A 20670-nucleotide genomic window follows, 5' to 3' on the forward strand; every position below is an offset into this window, starting at 1 on the left:
TCGGATTACAGTTGCGCAACGCATCTATCCCTTGCAATTTTCATTGCTTTCGGAACAGCGGCGGCGCGTATTATCGTGAGGTACTACTGTATACTACTGTATGTACGCAGGAACACGAACGGAGGCTGTATCTCTCGACGACATGCAGAACGCAGACGGAAAGGAAACCGTCTAATTATTTGGTTAATGGACTTACCGAGTGGTAAACTGCTGTTTTTGTGTGTGTACGAGGATTTGACACCGAACGGATCTGAAACGGAGAATGAAGTTTTTATTAGATTGGAAGGCAACACGCGCCCGGCGCGAGGCTATTTCGCGAACTTGAAGGATAGCCGGAAAATATTCGGTTCTCCAAAGGGAGCAATTTCATAAATGGGCTTTCCGCCGCAAAGTTACGTTATCATCAAAAATTAACTGCGCATTTTCGTTTATCACGAGACTGATATTATCTCCTCCTGATTTTAATAGAATATTATGTTAATTCGCGTGTTAGTGCTATCGCAAGAAACGTTTGCCGGATCGAATGTATAAAGTGTATCCGTAAATGCATGCATGGAGAACACTGTGCTATAGCCATATCAGAACCCAAGGCACTACGGTAAGTTGATTGCTACGTCATGTTAGGCATGATACACCAGCACATCACTCGCAATCAGTTTAAAGTACCTTGTTCCGCGGCCTCAGAACTTGCAAACTCACGAATAGGTTCGATACATACGCGCAACATTTGTGAAATGAAGGCGGGAAAATTGAGCGAGACAACTTCGGCTTGCGGTTGGAGTTATTGATCTTATAATAAGTTAAATATGAGATGAAAGTCTCTTGCCAATTTATCTTTATATGACAGGAAGAGAAAATAAAAAGAAAATTACTTAGGGAATAAGTTTCCAAATTTTATTCGGATACACTCTTTTTTTGTTCAAAAAAGTTTCATTAATTAAGAGCAATTATTAGCTTCAAGTTTTATTGGATGAATACATCAATGCGTAAGATATGAGATTTATTTTCGATTTAAGTTTGAAGCTGTTATATGATATGTTATATTAAATATTGCTAATAAATATCATATACATATAAAACTAATATAAATACTACTTTGAAATTAAATATTATTTTATTTCACAAATTTACGGCAATTTGTGAGGAATTTCTAGATATTTCTTCAATATTATAAATTATAAGAATAATTTATTGTATCTATATATTAATTTTATATTAATTTAATAATAAGTTTAAATCATTAATTTAATTTGAGTAGCAATATTATCTTGTTAAGAAACACTTGGTAACTTCTAAATAGATCTTCGTATACCGACAATTATCTTATGTTACACGCAAACTAGTCTCCACGCCCTCCTAAATTTATCGATCTGGCCCTGTCTCACGACGCAAATACCCGAGAACATTAATTAACCGCCGCGGCGGGCACATCGATCGAGGAAGTCGCTTCTTATCGAGGTTGAAGTTCATGCGGGATCGCGATTATTAGCAGCTGGCCGGCTACACTGTCAGCGTTAATCAATTAGCGGCGCATCTAGTCTCGTGATTCGTGGATCTTGTACGTGCGGATATTGCGGGATAATTGTATACTGATTGCACAAAATGTTCTAGAACATATATCCTGGTACAATTAAATATATTTTAGCAGAAATTAAAAGTAAAGTAAAAGTATTATATTAAGTACATTTTGTCTTTTACAAAACAATTTTAATTTCTGCTTAATTTTACAACTTTAATTTCGAAAGATTAATTTTTCTGATATATATTTATATTTTACATCAAATTTTGTTCTCTGATATTTCTTAACTCTATTGCTACCGATTTGCGTCTAGATTGCGCGTTGTTATATATAATTCGTCTACTTTTCCGATATAATTAGCCAAATTTTCTAATTACGAGAATCAAATTTAGAAACTGTGGTTTCATCCACATTGTTGGAACTGAAAGAGAAATAGAGAGAAAGCGATAGGAATGAGAGTGTGCAGGAATAAGGCATGCAGCCGCGTCGTCGAATTATTCACGCGGGCGCATTTCCAAAGTTCTCATTCTGTAATGACAAAGTGGGCGACAACCAAGCTCCCGTTCGGCTAAAGTGCCCCTCAAAGCGTAGTTAACGCGCATCTAATTGTGACATTATATTTCTATGGAGCGGAGAGATACGACTTTGTATTATTGTATCTTTCACGCTAAAACGACGTTTTCTCTTAACACTCGGATAACACGCGAAAATGTCTATTTTTCGAGGAGAAAATCATTAATCTCGTCTATCCGAATCAGAGAGGAGACATTTATGTGCCTTTGTGAAGGCGTTCGCATGCACAAGCATTACGTGAGCTAAATAATTGAGATTTTCGGCGCGCGAATCTTATTGATACTGAATATATATATAAATATACTTTGAAGGAAACGCTTCGAGACCGAGTACAGAAAAATCAGAGAAGAGTTTTTCTTTTCTCGTGTCTATTCCTGTTAAATCTCACAACGCAACACACGCGCTTTCCACGATGCTGATATTGCAACCAGTAAGATTATTCTCACGAGAACGTCATGATGGATGATATCCCGAAGGAAACATCGGAGATTATCCATTAATTACCGTTTCGCTATATCAGTCGTTGCATATTTATTGGATGACGCGAACTTTTCTGTCAAGCGCGAAAACGACTCGGGCTAAATTACATTGATGGATCGTAGCAATTTATATATAACGTACAATTATGTTTATCACAATATAAAGGGCTGTTTAAGTGAAGGAAGAACTTCTCTTTCTATCCTTCTCTTATAATATCTTCTCTTATATCCTTGCTTCACAATGTTTTGACATATCTAAAATCTTGTTACGTTTCCATCAAGATTTCTATTTTTTTAATCTTGATTTATAATGTAATTGATTTAATAAACTCTAAGTAAACGTTTCAAAATATTAAAGTTGAATGTAATTTTTGATTTATTATATATCCAAAGTAGAACAATTTGATATTAAATCCTGATTCAATAAAGTTACATAAATATAGTCAGAAAATTTCACCTCCCACCGCACACTTTTGCGATAGGTATCAATTATTCGCATCGAATTTAATTTGTTGTTGCAGAAACGTGGTCCTCCCCTCGATTGTCAGAGGCCACGCCTGTACCAGTGTCAAGTATCGATAATATCGAGCATTTTTCATGTATGTATTGAGCGATATCGGCCGCTCTTGTGCGGCACATTCAACATCGTATGTACAAATAAAAATATCAATATCCTATTAAATTCCGTGCATCCCCAGTTGCAATCTCGTTGATTGTATACCGGCGCGCACGTGTGTCGACGGACAGCACACGTGGATCGCTCGAGCGGGTTTGACACGTTCGCAGGTCGAGCGAATCTCGTCAGGCTGGCGTTGCGTTCGCATTGCTATTTGCGTTTCGCTGAGGGCACATACGCCGTACATCGTTAATTCCCATACGTTCGTGCCTCCATTTTCGCCTCGTGTTTGGACGGCCGTTCGCGTACCACCCAGAATAGCCCGATACACCGGCGACCGTAAATTCGCGCCGAATTATACTGACGCGTAATTTGCGAATTCGTGAAACCGCGACGGCGCGGCGGCACCGGCGCCGGCGACGCGTGAGATTAGCGTTGAAGGACACCGTATCGAATCCCAAATATGAAGTTCACGAGCTAGCTGCATGCTAGAATGCTAGATCAACTGGTCTGACTCACGTCTGATGCACGAATGCTTCGCGCGAATACAAAGTCGAGCTATTACGAGTTTAAGTTTCAATATGCTTGATGCGAATGCTTTTCTTTTATTTATTGTGTCCGTTACATCGATTTGTGTACCTGTTACATCGAGACACTTTATAGCTTTACAATCAGAATTATAACTTGAACCCTATTAAATCTTTGATTATAAAATTAAAAAGCATATCTGCGTATCCCACATTTAGCTAAATTGAACTTGTAGAAATTATACCGACATATTTCTGTCATTTCGAATAAAATTTTACGCAGATAACTTTCGTCTTCTCGCGAAAGTCTACCGCGATAAGTTTCCATATATATCCTTTAAACGATTGTTTTGATATTTATACCAGATAAAATCATCGAAGCAGCCATAACGTATTGTATTGGTAAGTGTGCCACGTAGATCCGAAGAAATGTCGGAGACGTTATATAAACCGCTTTCCCGCCGACGTAGGTAATTCGCGAGGACGACAAGAGGCGACGAAACGATTTTTCATCTCAGTCACGTTTGCGGGAGTCTGGAGTTTTCGGGGGAAAAAAGAAGCTCGTGTCTCCGTCATCCGCTTCACGCGTTCACACGTACACGCGCGAATGAGCGTTTCTCGCACGCTCTTCTTCCTTCTGAACTCCAAACTATAGGTGTAAAAGCGACGTTCTTTCATGGTTGCAAGCACGCCGGCTCTTTTTCGTTACTTTACTTTGTGTGTCACGTCAACTACGTTCTCGCCAATTCCGAAAGACAACAAAGGAACAAGCTAGTATCAAGACGTATTGAAACAAAAATTGCTTTCGCTGATTTCTTTTATATTAATTTTTACGATAAGAGATATAAGATCGTCATGGAGATGTAAAACGTAAGAATTTGAAAAAATCTGTAAATATATACAGGGTGTCTTATTTTTAACGATTACCTTCCAAAATTTTAATTTTTTTCAATTTTCGAAGAAAATATTTCAGACAAAAGTTGTACGGTCTTTGAGGAGTCTTTGAGGGGACAAACCGGACAAATAATGGTGAAACCAATTTTCGAAAAAATCTATTTTTCAAAGTCACGTGAAAGTCACCTTTATTTTTTTAAATGTAACACCCCATTTTTGATAACAGAATTTTGTAGCTGATGTTGAAACGTTCCCAAAGACCTATATAATAGTTAATATTTTTGTTGAAAAGTTGCGGAGATATATGATCGTAAGATATCGGAAAATATATCTCCGCAAGTTCTCAACAAAAATATTAACTGTTATAGGTCTTTGGAAACGTCTCAACATCAGCTACAAAATTCTGTCACATTATTTGTCCCCCTCTAGACCATACAACTTTTATCTACAACATTTTCTTATAAAATTGGAAAGAATTAAAATTTAAGGGAAGGGTGATCGTTTAAAATGGAACATCCTGTATATATAATTTTGCATTCACTCCACTTGCAGTCGCATATACGAGGCTATCACGGAATATCGATTATTGAGACAATCATGAAATGATGTGGAAGATAATTAGCTGCAACTTGCAGGCATATAGTCTGCATATAGATCGTCATTAAACATTGCTTCCGTAATAGAACAGTCATGATGGAGAGAGAAAAACTGTCCAAGTGCAATGGGAACGTACGTCAACTCTCGCGCGGCTTCATCGAAGCGATCCGCACTCGTCGCACTGGAAACGAGTTACCGCAGGAAAAACTCGACCGCGACTCGTCGAGCTTTCGTTCGGGAAACGCGAATTGGAAGCCGTGTGTCGGCGATAGCTTTCGATCGCCGGAGCATTCAGTGCAGCCGATCTATTTTCGATTAATCGAACGGCAGCACGCGCGCGTCGTCCTCCACTTTCTGCCAATGGGAGAGAGCTCCCGGTAATGGAATTGTCAAGTAAACGCGCGCAGCGAGACCGACTCTCCAGAAAGCGAGACACATCCGGGGAAAAATGTACTTGAAGCGGTAGGGAGGCAATATCGACGAGCCGACGCGCGACGTGCGCCAGTTTCCATTTGACAGACGAAATATGAATGAAAATAGCGCAACGTCCTTTATATGATGTCTGGCTGGTTGCGTGCGCGTTTCAAGTGTCAACACGCAATTCTTTCTCTATTCCTTTATTCGTGACGCACGATTTTTAAATTTATTTTCCAATAATTATACTTTTTATTGGCAAAATTATGCGGTATCAAGAATCGAAAAAGAAAGTCTCTTAATTTGCACGTTTATGTGAAACACTGCGACTAGAATTAATTGACTGGTAATTAGAATAAAAGAAATGTACAGCATAGACTCATGCGGTCGCATTTACGTAGGCAACATGGAAGTTCGACAGTAGTCGAATCGGTAGGAAAGATCCAGCAACTTCCACACCGAATAACTTGCTGAAACTTTTGATATTCAAAGTTTCAGCATAGAAATGATATCTTCCTAGACCTGCATGTGCACATATTTACAAACAGTAGTGTAATATTGTGTTATTACAAACTAAGGTAGAAAATCTTCACGCTTATTTTATTGCAGAATGTATTGTTTTTAAATTATTTATACGATATAACACCAGTTATATAAAAAAAATAAAAGTATAAACAATTTTTGGTTTTCTAAAATTAATGTAATACGCGCGAACTAATCTATATGTACATATAAAAACAAATGTCCTGACTGACTGACTGATTCATCAACGCCCAGCTCAAACTCCTAAACCTAGAAACATGTAATTCGGAAAGTATTTCTTTCATAACGTAATCCACTAAGAAGAGATTTTTAGAAATTCGACCCCTAAGGGGATGAAAAATGGTAAAATGTGTTACCATAAATGTGTTACGTAGCACGGGTATCAAGCTAGTAAGAAATATTTTTCCAGTTTAATATTAACAAATCTGTTTTATATACATAATATCTTCTTTCCCTTATACAGGTAAAGAAAAATTTTCCAACAATTTTTCTCTTTTTTTCAGAAGAATTAATTACATTAACTTTTTACACAATCTCACACATTTTATTGCGTTTCTCATATTTAATTAAATATAAACTCAACTCCAAAAATGACGGGTGAGATTTAAATGCTGCCAGCTAAAGATTAATTTCATTATAATTAATATTGCAATTATATTATGTTAATCACACCGCGTTCATGCCGAAAATGAGTTGACTAGATATTATTGTTGATATTACGAATAACGCAATTTCGTTTATGCATTCGTGTAAGTTATGTATGGTCTGTTTCATACCATTATGCAATATTGAGTAACCTGATTCATCTATGCTCCAGCAAATTTTAATCACAATTATATTTTCGCAAATTCAATAACGGGATGTTAAAAGCGTGCAAAATGTTAGCTTCAATCTCCTATTTGTGTTTCCGTTAGTCTATTACTAATGTACCTAATGTACCTTTCATTAGATGCTAATTCAAGTCCTTTTACGCGCGTGACATTGACTTCTTTGAATTTCAAGAAGTTTCTACACGTTTCTACATACATTTATCAAGTGCAGACTCTCTCGATATTCTGGGAATAGTGGATGCACCAAGAGATTGTTTCTTCTTACACATGCTCGAAGGATTTTCGTACAGTCAATCGAGTTGCGATCACGAACGATATTGAATCGCATATCTTTTGATACGCTTGTTCCGCTAAGTGTATTGAATAAATTTCGAAAAAGCTTTTTGAGAGAAAGGATACATACGTACATATCTTTTCTAAACGCCAATTCACACAAATAAGCAAATGCAATCGACGCATTTTGAAACTATATGTATGTATATATGCAGAGTATATTTGCACATATGTGCAGAAAATGCGAAAAGGCTGTCTTGTTACTTTTTAGCATGGTTATGGTTTCGAAACGTGTCGGTCATATTTGCCTGTTTTTACACATCGCCGAAAGTGATTCGTTTTATCGGTTTTTACAACGTGTCGCGCAGCGTCCATTATTCCGTTATTCGTATGTACATTTTGAAACATGCAAGGTATGTTGCGTGTTATCGATGTCACGTATCGTGGAGCATTCGATATTTGGCATTGTTGAATATGTATATCAATCTAAACAAAAGGCGTCTGTTAATGAACAACAATCAATCACGAAAAAAACAAAACCAATTTATGCAATAAGCATTTTAAAGGAGCCACTTATCGTAAAAATTATACATAAGGATCTCATTAAAATATATATTTATTTCTATTATTAATTTAAAGAATCAAGACTAGGAATATGTATTTTAATTTTATCTTGCTCGAGAACCGTTTTAAAAACAAATATCCGATAAAAAATGGAAATGGTAGCGGTAACGAGTCAGTTACCAAATATTGATTTGCACATCATCGGCCATTGACCTTTCTGTCAAACCATGTGTAACAAGCGCTCCTTTATTTACATTTCTAATGCGAACTGTTGTTCAAACATCTAGGTACGAACCGAGGCGCATTTTATTCGCAGGCTAAAGCGACATTTCGCTACCTTGTAAGGGGAAGTGCAGAATTGATTTTCTGGAAATGCAAAGTAGGAGCATTACGGAGCTCTTCCTGGTACCGGCGCGAGGCTTCGTGGAACTTGTTCTACTTTTCGTATCGATCGCCGCGGTTGAGCGGCTAAACAATGAAACCCGGCGAATGGCAGTATCTACGTTGCAACACGTTTTCCATAGGAACATCGATTTTCCATCGAATTGCCTGGGATAATGAGCGAAGCTGTGCGGAGCAAACTCGTCACACGAAGTTTCGTCCGTGGTCGAGAGAGAATTTTTGCCCCGTAAACACGCGGCACAATCACACTTTTCGCGCGTAAAGCGCGAGAAATATAAACGGCGGGCGAACGCGTTTCGCAACGATTCACATCGTCGATCATGCGCAAACGAATTTAAACGACTTGTCTGATAATGACGATATAAACCGCGAGCACACTTTCCGCATTGATAAAACCGGTAGAATCATGGATGTCAGACTTTCGCAATGTCATCATCTTGCGTACTCGCGCCGAAGGAAAAAGTTTCGTCGCCCGGCGCGTAATGGGAACGGTCGGAGCACGGAATTTTATGATTGATTGACAGCGCTGCAAATGTGCATTTTCGTACGCGCCGCTACAAAACAGATTTCGTCTTCGCGCCCCGAAGCTGATGACTTATTGGCAGGCGTGTCGGGAACTGTTATTTCTGTCGATACGCGCGTGTACAGGGTGCCTCTGATCAAAAGTGATTTTCTTCGGCTATAAATATTAGGTGAATATCCCATGGAGAAAATGTATTTTAGAATCGGCCGCGAGACCGATGTAAATAAACGACTTTCGGAGAGAAATAAAAAGAAATATACTTATTAACTGAGAAACTAAGGAGATGTGGCGGTTGGAATTCTATGCATTTGCACACAGTATAGTCTCGTCGCCATTATAAACTTCGCGGTGCTTGTATTTCAATGAGTGCTGGCGCCACGGTCTCACGCAGCTTTACACCTGCGGAACCGATACCTTTACTACATCGTAATTACTCGCGCGTGTAATAGCAAGCAAGTAGAAGAGGACTCGTTCGGCGCGGCGACCAGTTCTTACGACCGGGATTATATTTAGAGTGGCAGGTTCAACGGAGCTGGTGCCTCGGCGAAACCAGTACGTCGGTTTCGTCACGTCAACACCCCGTGAGCGGTCTCTGTTTAGTCTGTTTTTCCAGAGAGCACGCACGCTTCGTGTATAGTTAATAATTCCGAGGAAAGCAATGATCGCTGATGCAGGCGGGTTAAAGACCTCATTCAGTCGCTCGTGCGTTCGTCAATACAGGGAAGTGTCACTGTCGATGAGCGTACGAACGTTAATGAGTGAGGCAACTTAATCGTGATGCAAGAAACTTCGCAGATACGCAATACGCGAAATGTGGACACGTTTGAAACTCTAAAGAATTGAGAGCTAATAGCAAACAGACAAAGTCGTATTCAGTTAATTGCAAGCAAACTTTCACTAATTAAGCATTGATTTTAGGCTCAGCCAGAAAAATGTATAATGTTGCACGGAAAGAAAAGAAGTATCAAATCAACATTGATGTACTTGTATATATGCAAGAATATATAATCTATAAGAATTCCAACTTTTTATCTTACTTCAACTTCTTCTTTTCTTGATTGCACTATATAAAACTTCGTTTAACTATATAAATGACTGCATTCAAACAAGTTTTCTTCGTTTAACGCAATATAATCTCATTTCAAGATTATATATTCTTGCGAATATACAAGTATATCATGTTGATTGGGCACTTCTTTTTTTTCTGGGTGAAAACTGGAAAATTTCTTCTGCGTGAAATTCTTTTGCTAAGGAAAGATCAACATTAAATATGTCCGAGAATTTATCATTAAAATTGAACTTCTACAAATATGCGTGTACAAATATTCGAAGAAAAGAGAACATCGTGATAATAAAGTTAATTAAATTAAACTTCCTTAAAATTCATGAAATTTTCATAAAATTGCTCCTGATAAAACTCGTTCCGATAAAACCGGCGTGCTATTTCTTTTATTGTATTTTAATAAAACGGCATAGTGTGTTTCGTAAAATAAAAGTAAAATGCTCTTTTCTATAAAGTGGAAATAATATTACATGTGCAGCATGTTACATATTCTGCAAAAAGACAAGTAACAATATCCTTTTTTCTAAAGGAATAAAAGAGGCAACAAGATAACGGGTTTTTATCTTGCAATGAAAGCGAGAGTGAACAAAAGGTTATCGTACAGCGATACAACGAAAGGCCATGGAATAATGTTGGCTAACCGAAAATCATTTCGCGCACGTGTTTCCGTGGCATTGCAACGGAGCCGTTGGAATGCCTGTTTCCTGCTCCGCCCTGCGATGCCGATCGATGCGAGAATGCCGTGAAGCGTAGGAGAGACCGTGGATACGCTAGCGAAAAAAAAAGGAGTGGGACGAGTATCTTCCGCATCGGCTAAATATGGAAATGCTCTCCACTTTTAAACGCACGTGCTATTCCAAGAGACATTGATTTCTTCGATGAGTCAATTATCGGTCCGAAGAAACGAGAATTTAATTTTCAATCTCTTTGTAATTCGGAATCCCGGAATGTTATTCGTCAACGTCGATTTGTAACTGCCATTCTTTAAATTAGACTTCTAGTGCTTCACGAAAGCGACTCTTGTACGTCGTTTTGTATATTGCCAAGAAAAAAATTCATATATACACTTATAAAGAAGAAAGAACGGCAAAGTTTTGTGTCAGCTGGGAGAGGGTGCGCGGTGAGTCATCCCTTAAACTTCCCCCAATTCCGTCCTGCGGGCGTTTCTAGGGATAGATTCGATATGCGCTGCCGTATCTTCCAGGCCGCTACAAGCCCCAAGTGCTTCGGGTCTCGTATATATAATCGCGGGTCGCGATGTTATTTCGACGCTATACGTGGAGAGTGGAAAGATGTGTTATCGAGGATATTTGGTGATTACAAAAGAGGGATTGATCGCACAACGTTTTTCACGCTCCGTTGAATTATATGCGGCTGTTCATAACTTCGCGATACACCGGCATAAAATGCGGGAACATCGAAATAAGAGAAAAATTTCAATCATTTTTTAACAATGCGCGTTGTTAAAGCTTAATTACGACGATATACTAGAAATTTCGGCCTCCATGCACAGTGCAGTCGGCAATGAAAGCGCACGTAACGCGGATTACGTCTTCTTTTGATTTAAACCAGTCGCGTTGTCTGCATCAAGTTGCAGAAATTAAATCCGGTTTGCGGAAAAGAGCGTTTCATTATTATTTTACGAAACACCGTGCCGTTTTATCATTATAGTATAATCCAGAATGCCGGTTTCATCGGATGCAATTTTATGAAATTTCATAAATTTCATGGAAATAATATTTAATCAATTCTATTATCACGACATTTTCTTTTTTAAATAAAAGCACTATAGTATTATCAGTGAGCAAAATTTTTTAAACATTAAAATAACATATGCTATACAAAAATGATTTATAGAGAAACCGGAAATTTACGTACATATCCTCTAAATCTTGTTTAATGTCTACAAAACTGTTTGCGCAACATCCTATTAAGTTATCGGCCAATTAATTCCGTTGCCCATACTCAGAAGGTCAGAAGGTACCAAAGCACCAACGTAAGCTACGATAACTAACAACCAATTATAACTTTAGTATAATAGGTGTATTGCCCAATCACTCTTGCCGCGTTTGAGCAATTGCAGTCAATGTTGGCTGCAGGTGTACAGTCACCGCGTTATGGGAACCAACGACAAGCTTTACGGAAATACGGTAATCTCAGTATTTCTGCTTAATCACCGGGAATATGGGATCGTATTAAAGTCGTTCCCCCATATGTGGATTTCAGGTACAGGAACCGCAGATACTATGTCGAAATGCTTCAATGAGTTTTCATCCAGATATTGCAGTGCGTGTTTCCATTATTTTCATTCAGATGAATACGAATTTTCCGGATTTGAAATTCGCGAAGAACGATGAAAACTGAAGAAAATATTTGACAATCCTATTTTGCCGTATAATATTTTGCATGTGGAGATCACGATTGCATTTATGTACTGTATGTACAATAATTCTTTTTGAAAAAGATAAAATTTACGAACAAAATAGCTTTTCTTAAGTTTTTATGCAAAATATTAGAGACTTAAACTAGGTGGGAGACAATGCCATATTCTGGAAAATGTACCGCGTCGAATTTTTCCACGTAAATATTTCGAACGTGACTAGGAGCGTAATGTAGAGTAGGAGTAAGTAAGGTTGCTCCTCGGGGCGTGTTCGCCGCTACCTTAGCCCGTGAATTTAGCAGTCACGTATTTATGGTCCAGTCGTATTGGATTGGAGATTTTCAAGTCGAGAATGAGAGGCCATTTTCTGGAATTAAGCAGCAACCAACCGTTCTCGGGTAACTTTGCGGTCTTCCAGACGGTTTGAAATGGGTACCGCTTTAATGAATATAAACGCAGATGCGTATATACCTTTCCAGCGAGCCAGTTCCGGGATTAAGGGCGACCAGACAGTTTGGTTTCATTGACTGACCAAAATCCGCCTCGCAATCAAGCTCTGATAAATCACCCGCTTGCCCGAAGAATTCCACTAAAAATGATTCGAACGAAAACGAGAGAAGATCCTTGACAAAGGAACATGTAGCAATGTGATCAAATATATTTCAATTTGATCAACTTCATGTGTACAGGTCGATTGCAAAAAGAATTTGTCATGGAATTCTGCAAAAAATTGAAGGCAAAAGAAGCAAAAAGAAGAGATAGAAAGTAGAAAAAATATCTTCGCACATTATCGCGTGCAATTTTCATTTACATATGTTGTCAGTATATACGTAGAGAGCATCGTGATCTTGTGTGCTTTACGTGACGCTATATAACGCGCGACTATATTTTCATATGTGCGTACCGAAATTTTACGTCGCAATGCGACGGAGCCGCTCGTTAATTTAGAGCTCTCGCCGTTATCGCACTTATGTTTTACGCACCGCGGGGACGCCCGCGCCGCGGCCGCGGCGGTTTTTCACGGCGTACCGGAGCAGCACGCAGCTTAATGCATTCGACGCGTGCTTTTCCGAGCGAGCCGCGCGTTTAAGCGCAACACCGCGATATGAATAAGCGGATTTCGCTCTGACGCGCCCGTGTTGCGCCACGGCCTCGAGCTTTAAACGATTTCTTCTTTCCCGCGCGCTCCGCGCGAACTGTACTAACCAGGCTTTCGCTGGACAGCGAAACGTAGCCGTAGGTTTACTCGTTCTATTTTTACGCGCGAACGAAAAGAGTGATTTGTGTGGACGATTCGTTGTCCTTTGAACGTCGTGAAAAGAAAAACGGGCAATGCATTTAAAGCTACTCTTTGAATATATCATAGATTCTCTTTAGATATTCCCCTTTCGATCGTAAAATCTTGAAAATATATGCACACTCGTGTGTGACGAGAGCGTGTACGGAGCAATTTTGAAAAAAAGTGCTTATCTCGAAAAATCCTTGGCAAGATAATCCGTGTTTCCGACATTGCGTGGATCAATCAGCATACGTCGTAAAAGGCTGTAATCAGGCAAGCAGGTGTTTCAATGCAAATTACAGGTGACAAAGACTGGGTTATAGCTCCTACGATATTAAACGCTTAGAACCGCTGGTTTAGCATATTTTCTTCAACCCATTTATTCAATGTTTTGAAACATTGATTTGACTATATTTGACAACATCAATGACTTGAATTTTTAAGCGATTTTTATCGCATTTTTATGACAGAAAACTACCTAAATATGTTATTAAAAATATTGTTAAGTACAATATTAACTTTATGTATTAACTGTAATAATATATTGTTTCGCAACAATCGGAAAGATTTACCATTAGATGACTAATAACAAATTCCGAATGATTCACAGACAGAATATATCAAGGATGAAGACTGCATATCATCTTGGAGGGAATATATACATCACTCTAGACTAGATAGTTTAAGTATATTCCGTGCTCCTTGCTGGTAAATGATAATACCGGATGGGCTTCGGCCAAAGTGGTAGTAGTCATTTTCACCCCCTTCCTTCGCACCCTTTCGCCACAACCCTACCGACAGTTTCCAAACTGCCCGCCTTACCTCGCGTTCAATCAATACCCAATGGCGCACACCACTAAACGGCGCGGATCTACACCAGCCTGTAGGATACGGCCATCTCCATCCAGAGGATTCGACATTCATCCTCTTATAAGCCGATAACGGTTCCCCGGCAACTGAGCTACCAGTGTGCAATCTGTAATCGCAAATGGTATGGATTCGCACAGCCGACGGTCGTCGAACGTCCCACTTGAAAAATTTGCAACGTTAAAATTATGTTTCGTTTTTTAAGAAAAAAATACATTGCTTGTAAAATATATTTTTGAAAAGACAATCCTGTACATTTAACCGATCCTCGTACCATTCCGATACTCAAGCTAACGTTCAACTAATAATCTCAAGCGAATAATTATTTTCAGTCGTGTGCAGACCGTGTCTATCGCCTTCCATCTTTTTGGCAAAAAAAAACGGACGTGCGCGCAGCGGAAAAAAAAAGATTTGAGACCATCGCATCGCGATCGTTGGATCTAACAAAGAACATGACTGGCTCCTGCGCGACGATTAAGGTGATGCCGATAAAACCGCTTGGTCACTTATCTCGTGCGTGGCGAATCATCCCTTCCACACTCCACAGAGGGCCTCTAGTATAATCCTCATAATCCACAAACGAGATTAGATCGACATCAAGATACGATGCACGAAAGTACACCTTCTCGTCGAATTCGCCGCGATGCTTCCAACTGACATCACCGTCACGCCCCAATGACCGGATAGGAATCTCGTAATTACGCAAGAAAAACTGGCGGGCGACTGAGACGTGGGATTAATCAGATTTATGGCACGGTATTGTCGCGCCGGCCGTTTGGCGGTACACGCGCTAATCACTGATTCTCATCCACGTGCCGTCAACTTACGTTGGATACCTTAATTACAACAGATCCGCTTTTTATTCTCTCTCTCTCTCTCTCTCGGATCAGCAAAACTGCGGTGAATGTCGACGGTTAATTAAAAGGCTGGTGCAAACTGAAAAAACCGATACATTTTTAATTTTTCGATACAGCGAACGGGTGAGAGACGCGCGCGCGTTGCTCCAAAATCAACGGATTCAACTGGTCGGGGCTACGGCGAACATTGACGATTTAATCGCTCGCCGGGACAAGGTTTGTTAATAGGTTTGCAGAATAATCCAGTAATTGATTTTGATATTCCGCGCGGTGTCGGGTCCGAGGGTAGCGCGTCAATGCTCTAGCCAGCCGACCAAAGACTAGGCGGCATTCCATTAGATGGCCCGATACACCCTCATCCCCCCCCCCTCTCCCTATGCAGACACTCAACGGCGCGCCACTGCCACATTGTCAGCGTAGATTCTGCAGGGGTATAATTACCGGCGCGAGCCTAATATACAAAGCCCTCGTTTCGCAGGGTTTACGCCGCGCCCACCGAATATACGCGCAAATATCGCCCTGCGCGACGCCGCGGGCACTTACCCCAAGATCAAACGATATTCGATAGGTGAACGGCTTCGGATAGCGCAACCGACGGCGCATCGTCCTTTTGATTTCGCATAGCCGGCGATCCGATACCTCGATTATTCTAAATCTGAACATTTGCGAATATGTATCTCAAAGACGCGCTAGAGTATTCTAGATAATTTGATCGTGCAGTGATAGCATTGAAATATACCTTCCTCTATTCTGCTTAATAATACTTACACGCTCCTTGTATATTTAATCATCTTTTAATATTTAAATAAACTTTCGCGTTAGTATATGTATTTAGGACAACCATGACCAATCGATAGAAGAGCAGATATAAAATACGATTAAGTAAGTTACAGCAACATTATTGTAACTAATTTATTCATATTATCATTTTAAAGGATTCAAATATAATTATTTATAGAACAGTATTTCTCTCGTATGAATACTCGATCTAAATTTATCGGCGCAAAATATCAAGAACTCATGCCTGCGGGTCAAGTTATCAAATCAGTAACGACATTGAGGCATCTCAGTGACATGACATATTAAGGAAGAAGAAATATTCTCGGAAATGTAATTTCAAGAAACTCGCCTACAAAGATCCGACAGCGCCACGGCTAACAAGCACGCGTAGCCGATGTCAGATTCCCCGTCAGTTTCATCCAGCAAAGTGACTGACGGGGGGATGCAATAATTATCTATTGGGAATTTGGATGTGTCAGAAGGGGAGAGCGACGTCAAGAGACTAATAGGAGGAGATAAGACATGTACCCAGTAGTAGATACTCGGCTACTTGTCTAGTCTGGTGTATAATATTGCGTGCATTCCAAGAGTTTTCTTCATACGAAGTAAGTTTTCACGGCAATGGAGATTCGTATAACGTACATTCCTGCGCAGTCGCGAGTCTGCAGCGTTTCTTAAAAGACCGTGAAATAAAATAACCCCTTCTGAAAACCGTACGACAAAACATTTTTAATTTAAAAAAAGTAATACCGTCTAATTAATCTTCTTTCATTGAAATATTAAATCACACGGAATATTATATTCTAAGATGGTCATGTTTTAAAACAAAAATTATAATATTGTTTATGTTAACTCGTTAAAAGCTTACACAATCGTTCAAAACTAATCATCAATAACGATTTTAAAGTAAGATTCGCGTTAGTCTTACGTGGTTCTAGTCTTGAAATGTCTCCCGAGCAAACGACTAGATTTCGTCGCAGAACGACGCTGCTAACAGAAATGGTGACGACACCGATGAAATCCCGATGGGATATTGACTCGTTCGGATCAATTATCGAGGAAGCGTTTCCGTACCTGAGTAGCGATAAAAAAACACTCATCGCGCGCGCGAAGTCTCATTGCGTTATCACTTCCAATTCCGATTACTTCGTCGTAATGCTCGCATTATGCAAATTGCGCGCGCGAGATCGCTTTGTAGTCGCGCCTTTAGCCTCTTGAAACGATATCCTTCGACTGATTCTCTTGCCACGTCACGTTGCACACGTGCGTGTGCAGAGTCGTGTGTGCGGTCCAGAGGGAGTAGCGCAGAGTGCACTGAATGTACGCATTGATTTTCGATACCTGCGGATTCGTTTTCTATCCGAGGAAAATCGCGAACACTTGGCGCGAAAAAAACAATTCGTGCGTAAAAATGATATTTTAAGAGAACTCCCATAATGCGTAAAAATTTTTTTTTCAAATAATAATTAAATGGAACAGCTAGGGGAATTAACAATTTAAGCATGAGATAATTGCTTTGAAAGGTTTCTCTCGGTTATAATTATTTATAGCGTTATACGAACAAGGTATAATCCATGAATAAATACTCATTATTTCTTATTTTAATTTTAAGCATTATATTATATTGAAAAATAAACTCAATCCTGTATCAAATCTCTTTTATTGTCTTATTTTTTCAGATAATAACACATTTCAAGATTTTACGTAATAATCTTCAATTTTTTTTTATGCTAATCTTTCCATATTTTTACATATTTATTTGCTGTACAATTTATTAAATTCTTATCGCGAAATCTAATGCTTGATATAAATAAATACGTTGTGATCGTATATACTAATGGTATCAGAGATTTAATTTAATGTAAAAAATTATCTTGATGGATTTAGCAAAACGAATATGTAATGCACATTCATTAACGTGTATATAAAAGCAACTAATGACAACAATATGTGGCAATGCATTTGCATCCAGCATTGAACTTATTTTTTCTACCCTAGCACGTTCATTTTTTATGTATTCTGAAGGAAAAGCTTGTTGTATTCTATTCCGTTATCCTGCTCGTCAAAAATTCGCTTTGTTATGCGAGACCCGCTGCCGGGTCCTGCCAAGTATAACTTGCGGTCAAAGTTTCTGACACACACGCTAACCACCGAGAAAATCGATAGAATGGGTCACTTGGCGTGCGACAGTGTAATTTCCACACGCACCGACGAAATTCCAGCGCACGCAACGCAGTGTTGATCGCTCGTCGCCTATCACGCCACATTTCCACACTTTCTTCACCTCCTCGTGTTTACTATGTAAATATCTGGCAATATATGGACGCAGCTATGGTTATCAACCTGCATGATCATTGTAAATACCGCTACCGGAAACATACATCAGCGATGATGTCGGATTATGAATATTTGGCTGATGTGATTAAGTTCAAATCCTGTTTATGGATAAATATAAGAAGTGATACGTACAAGACTGATTAAAATGCTAAGTCTATCATCTGGTTTTCCAAAGAAACTCGAATTCCTTGATCTTAATACCGCGATAATGAAGCGCATACAGCGAACGTCTCCCTTTCCTTATTTCGTTCCCGAGGCACCTGAAAACCCGAGGCACGGAAATCAAGCCAAAGACACGCTTCGGCGTCTGAGTTAACTGCATCAGAAATCCAGCTACCCCAATAATCCGTTCGGAAACCCGAGCTTCCTTCCCCTTTTGGTACTATTCAACCGGGGATATTAATACCTTTATGAATGCAATTAGTTTTGTGGCAGCGCGAAGAAGGGGATCTGAATTTAATCTTGTCTGTTTCCGTAAGAGCTATTTCAATACTGACAGGCATAGATTATGAAGCGGAGATAGGGCTAGAGAGATCGTTGGTGAAGATTAAAGCTGCCGATGAGCACTGTCAAAAGCATAATTCTGTACGGCTCGACTCAATGGTCGCGTGTACTTGTGTAAAGATCCGAGTTCGCCGTTGTAACACCAAGTCGAATGGTGAGATGCCATCTACAACACCGAAGCGACAAACTTGCAGGATCTCCGCAGCAAGATCACAGCTGGATGCGCGCTGGTAGTTACCCAGGCACTAAGTCGCCACGGCAAGAAATAGATGCCATACCATCTGGATGCCCTGCGCTTGACAAACGGCGTGTACATTGAAATAAATTGTATGTGTATGCAAACTATTTTCTAAATCTCGCTGTTGTATAAAGCAAAGATTTATTTTTCTTTTTAATCAGACAAATATCATATAAGCTGAAAAATTATATTTCTTTAAATAGTATTTTTTATTAGAAATATCTTGCATGCAATACAGATCGGGATATCTTCAATGTTAAAAGCAGAGAACGAAAGAGTGAAGAAAAAGGAATTCGTTTATAAAAAAAGTCCATCATATCACTTACTCTTGATTGCCATTTTTAATTATGTCAATAGCAGCGTGTATCTTGTTTTTGTAAGATAAACAAGAGATTTGTGTTGCACGTGTGATATTATAAATAAATATATTTCTTATCCGACTATAAAAAAAAACCGATAAAAACTGAAGCTTTTTATTTTGATTGCTTGAATAATTCTAAAAAAAAAGAGATGATCTCACAAGTAGCATTCAATCAAAATTTTCCTTTCTTGAGAAACCGATATGGTACATGCTCAGCTTCTGCTGTTTCGTTCGAGTACAGAAAAACAAAGTGAGTCGTCTTAACCAAGCGTGCTTCCGTTTGTGCGACGAAACAGAAATAACGCACAGAGGAACGATAAAACACGCGTAGCAACGACCTTATTACTTCGATATGTAAGTATACTAAACTAACGCAGCACAGCTTACGTTTGCATTTGCGCGAGAATGAAAACCGCAAGCTGTGTTTCTATAAAATTTTTAGTAGAAATAAGTCAGAAGTACATAAATCTACTGCTTGCCTGTCGATACGCTGAAAGATTTGTGAGAAGAAAAGCGCTTTTCTTCGACAAATAGCATATAGTAATAAAAAAAATTTAGAAAAATAATCGTTATAAGTTGATAGCGACGCTACAAAATCTTTTAAATATTGACAATAATATAATAAAAAAATAATGAAAAAAATTAAGTATCTTATGAAATCTGTCTCTCAATGTTATATCAAAATTTTTTAGCATCCAATGTTAATAACATTAAGTAACATATTTTCATTACAATTGGTAAATAACTTTACTCTATTGCAAATCCTCGTTTCTTTATTAACTAATTCTTTAATGAAAATTACGAGAACGATTAATTATCCCGGCGTTCCAGTCTACATATTTTCATTTACTTTACTATTTACTTTAATAGTTTCGTGAAAAGAAAAATAAAGTTTTGTATGTATTTTAAAGAATCCGTAGGTAAAAAAACATTCATCCATTTTAGGAAAGAGTACCTACGTAAACCATTCTACCGAGTAAAGTACCATTATGTAAACATTGAGCTCAGGTACTACTGTCATAGAGAAATATTATTCCAGCAAACCACTTCTATATATATGTAATTAAACGCACGTATTTGTTAAGTAAATGCCGCAACTTCTCATTACAGGACACCAGTGAGATTTAGTAAAGAGAAAATTAAACGACATATAAACGAATAGTAATGTGATTAAAATAAATAATTACCAGGTGCATGCTCGTCGCAATTAACGTCGATATGTTTTTCCAAAATATACGGAAGTGTATGTC

General features: G+C 38.8%; 1 protein-coding gene across 4 annotated transcripts in view; it reads right to left on the reverse strand.

Annotated features, from left to right (window-relative positions):
- The window catches only part of Tinc (transmembrane protein tincar), a 99646-nt gene that overhangs the window by 75842 nt on the left and 3134 nt on the right, over nucleotides 1–20670 (reverse strand). For 3 of the 4 annotated variants that reach the window (XM_071717013.1, XM_071717010.1, XM_071717012.1), the window contains exon 2: nucleotides 197–250. The exons of the other annotated variant lie outside the window; for it this stretch is intronic. The gene's annotated coding sequence lies outside the window, so the exon portion shown is untranslated. The remainder of the gene's footprint in view (nucleotides 1–196; nucleotides 251–20670) is intronic. 4 annotated transcript variants of the gene reach the window in all.

This window comes from Temnothorax nylanderi, unplaced genomic scaffold (genome assembly GCF_030848795.1).
Source record: "Temnothorax nylanderi isolate EJ_2023f unplaced genomic scaffold, tnyl_v1.0 TNYL_tig0200_pilon, whole genome shotgun sequence".
In the NCBI taxonomy this organism is placed as follows: domain Eukaryota; kingdom Metazoa; phylum Arthropoda; class Insecta; order Hymenoptera; family Formicidae; genus Temnothorax; species Temnothorax nylanderi.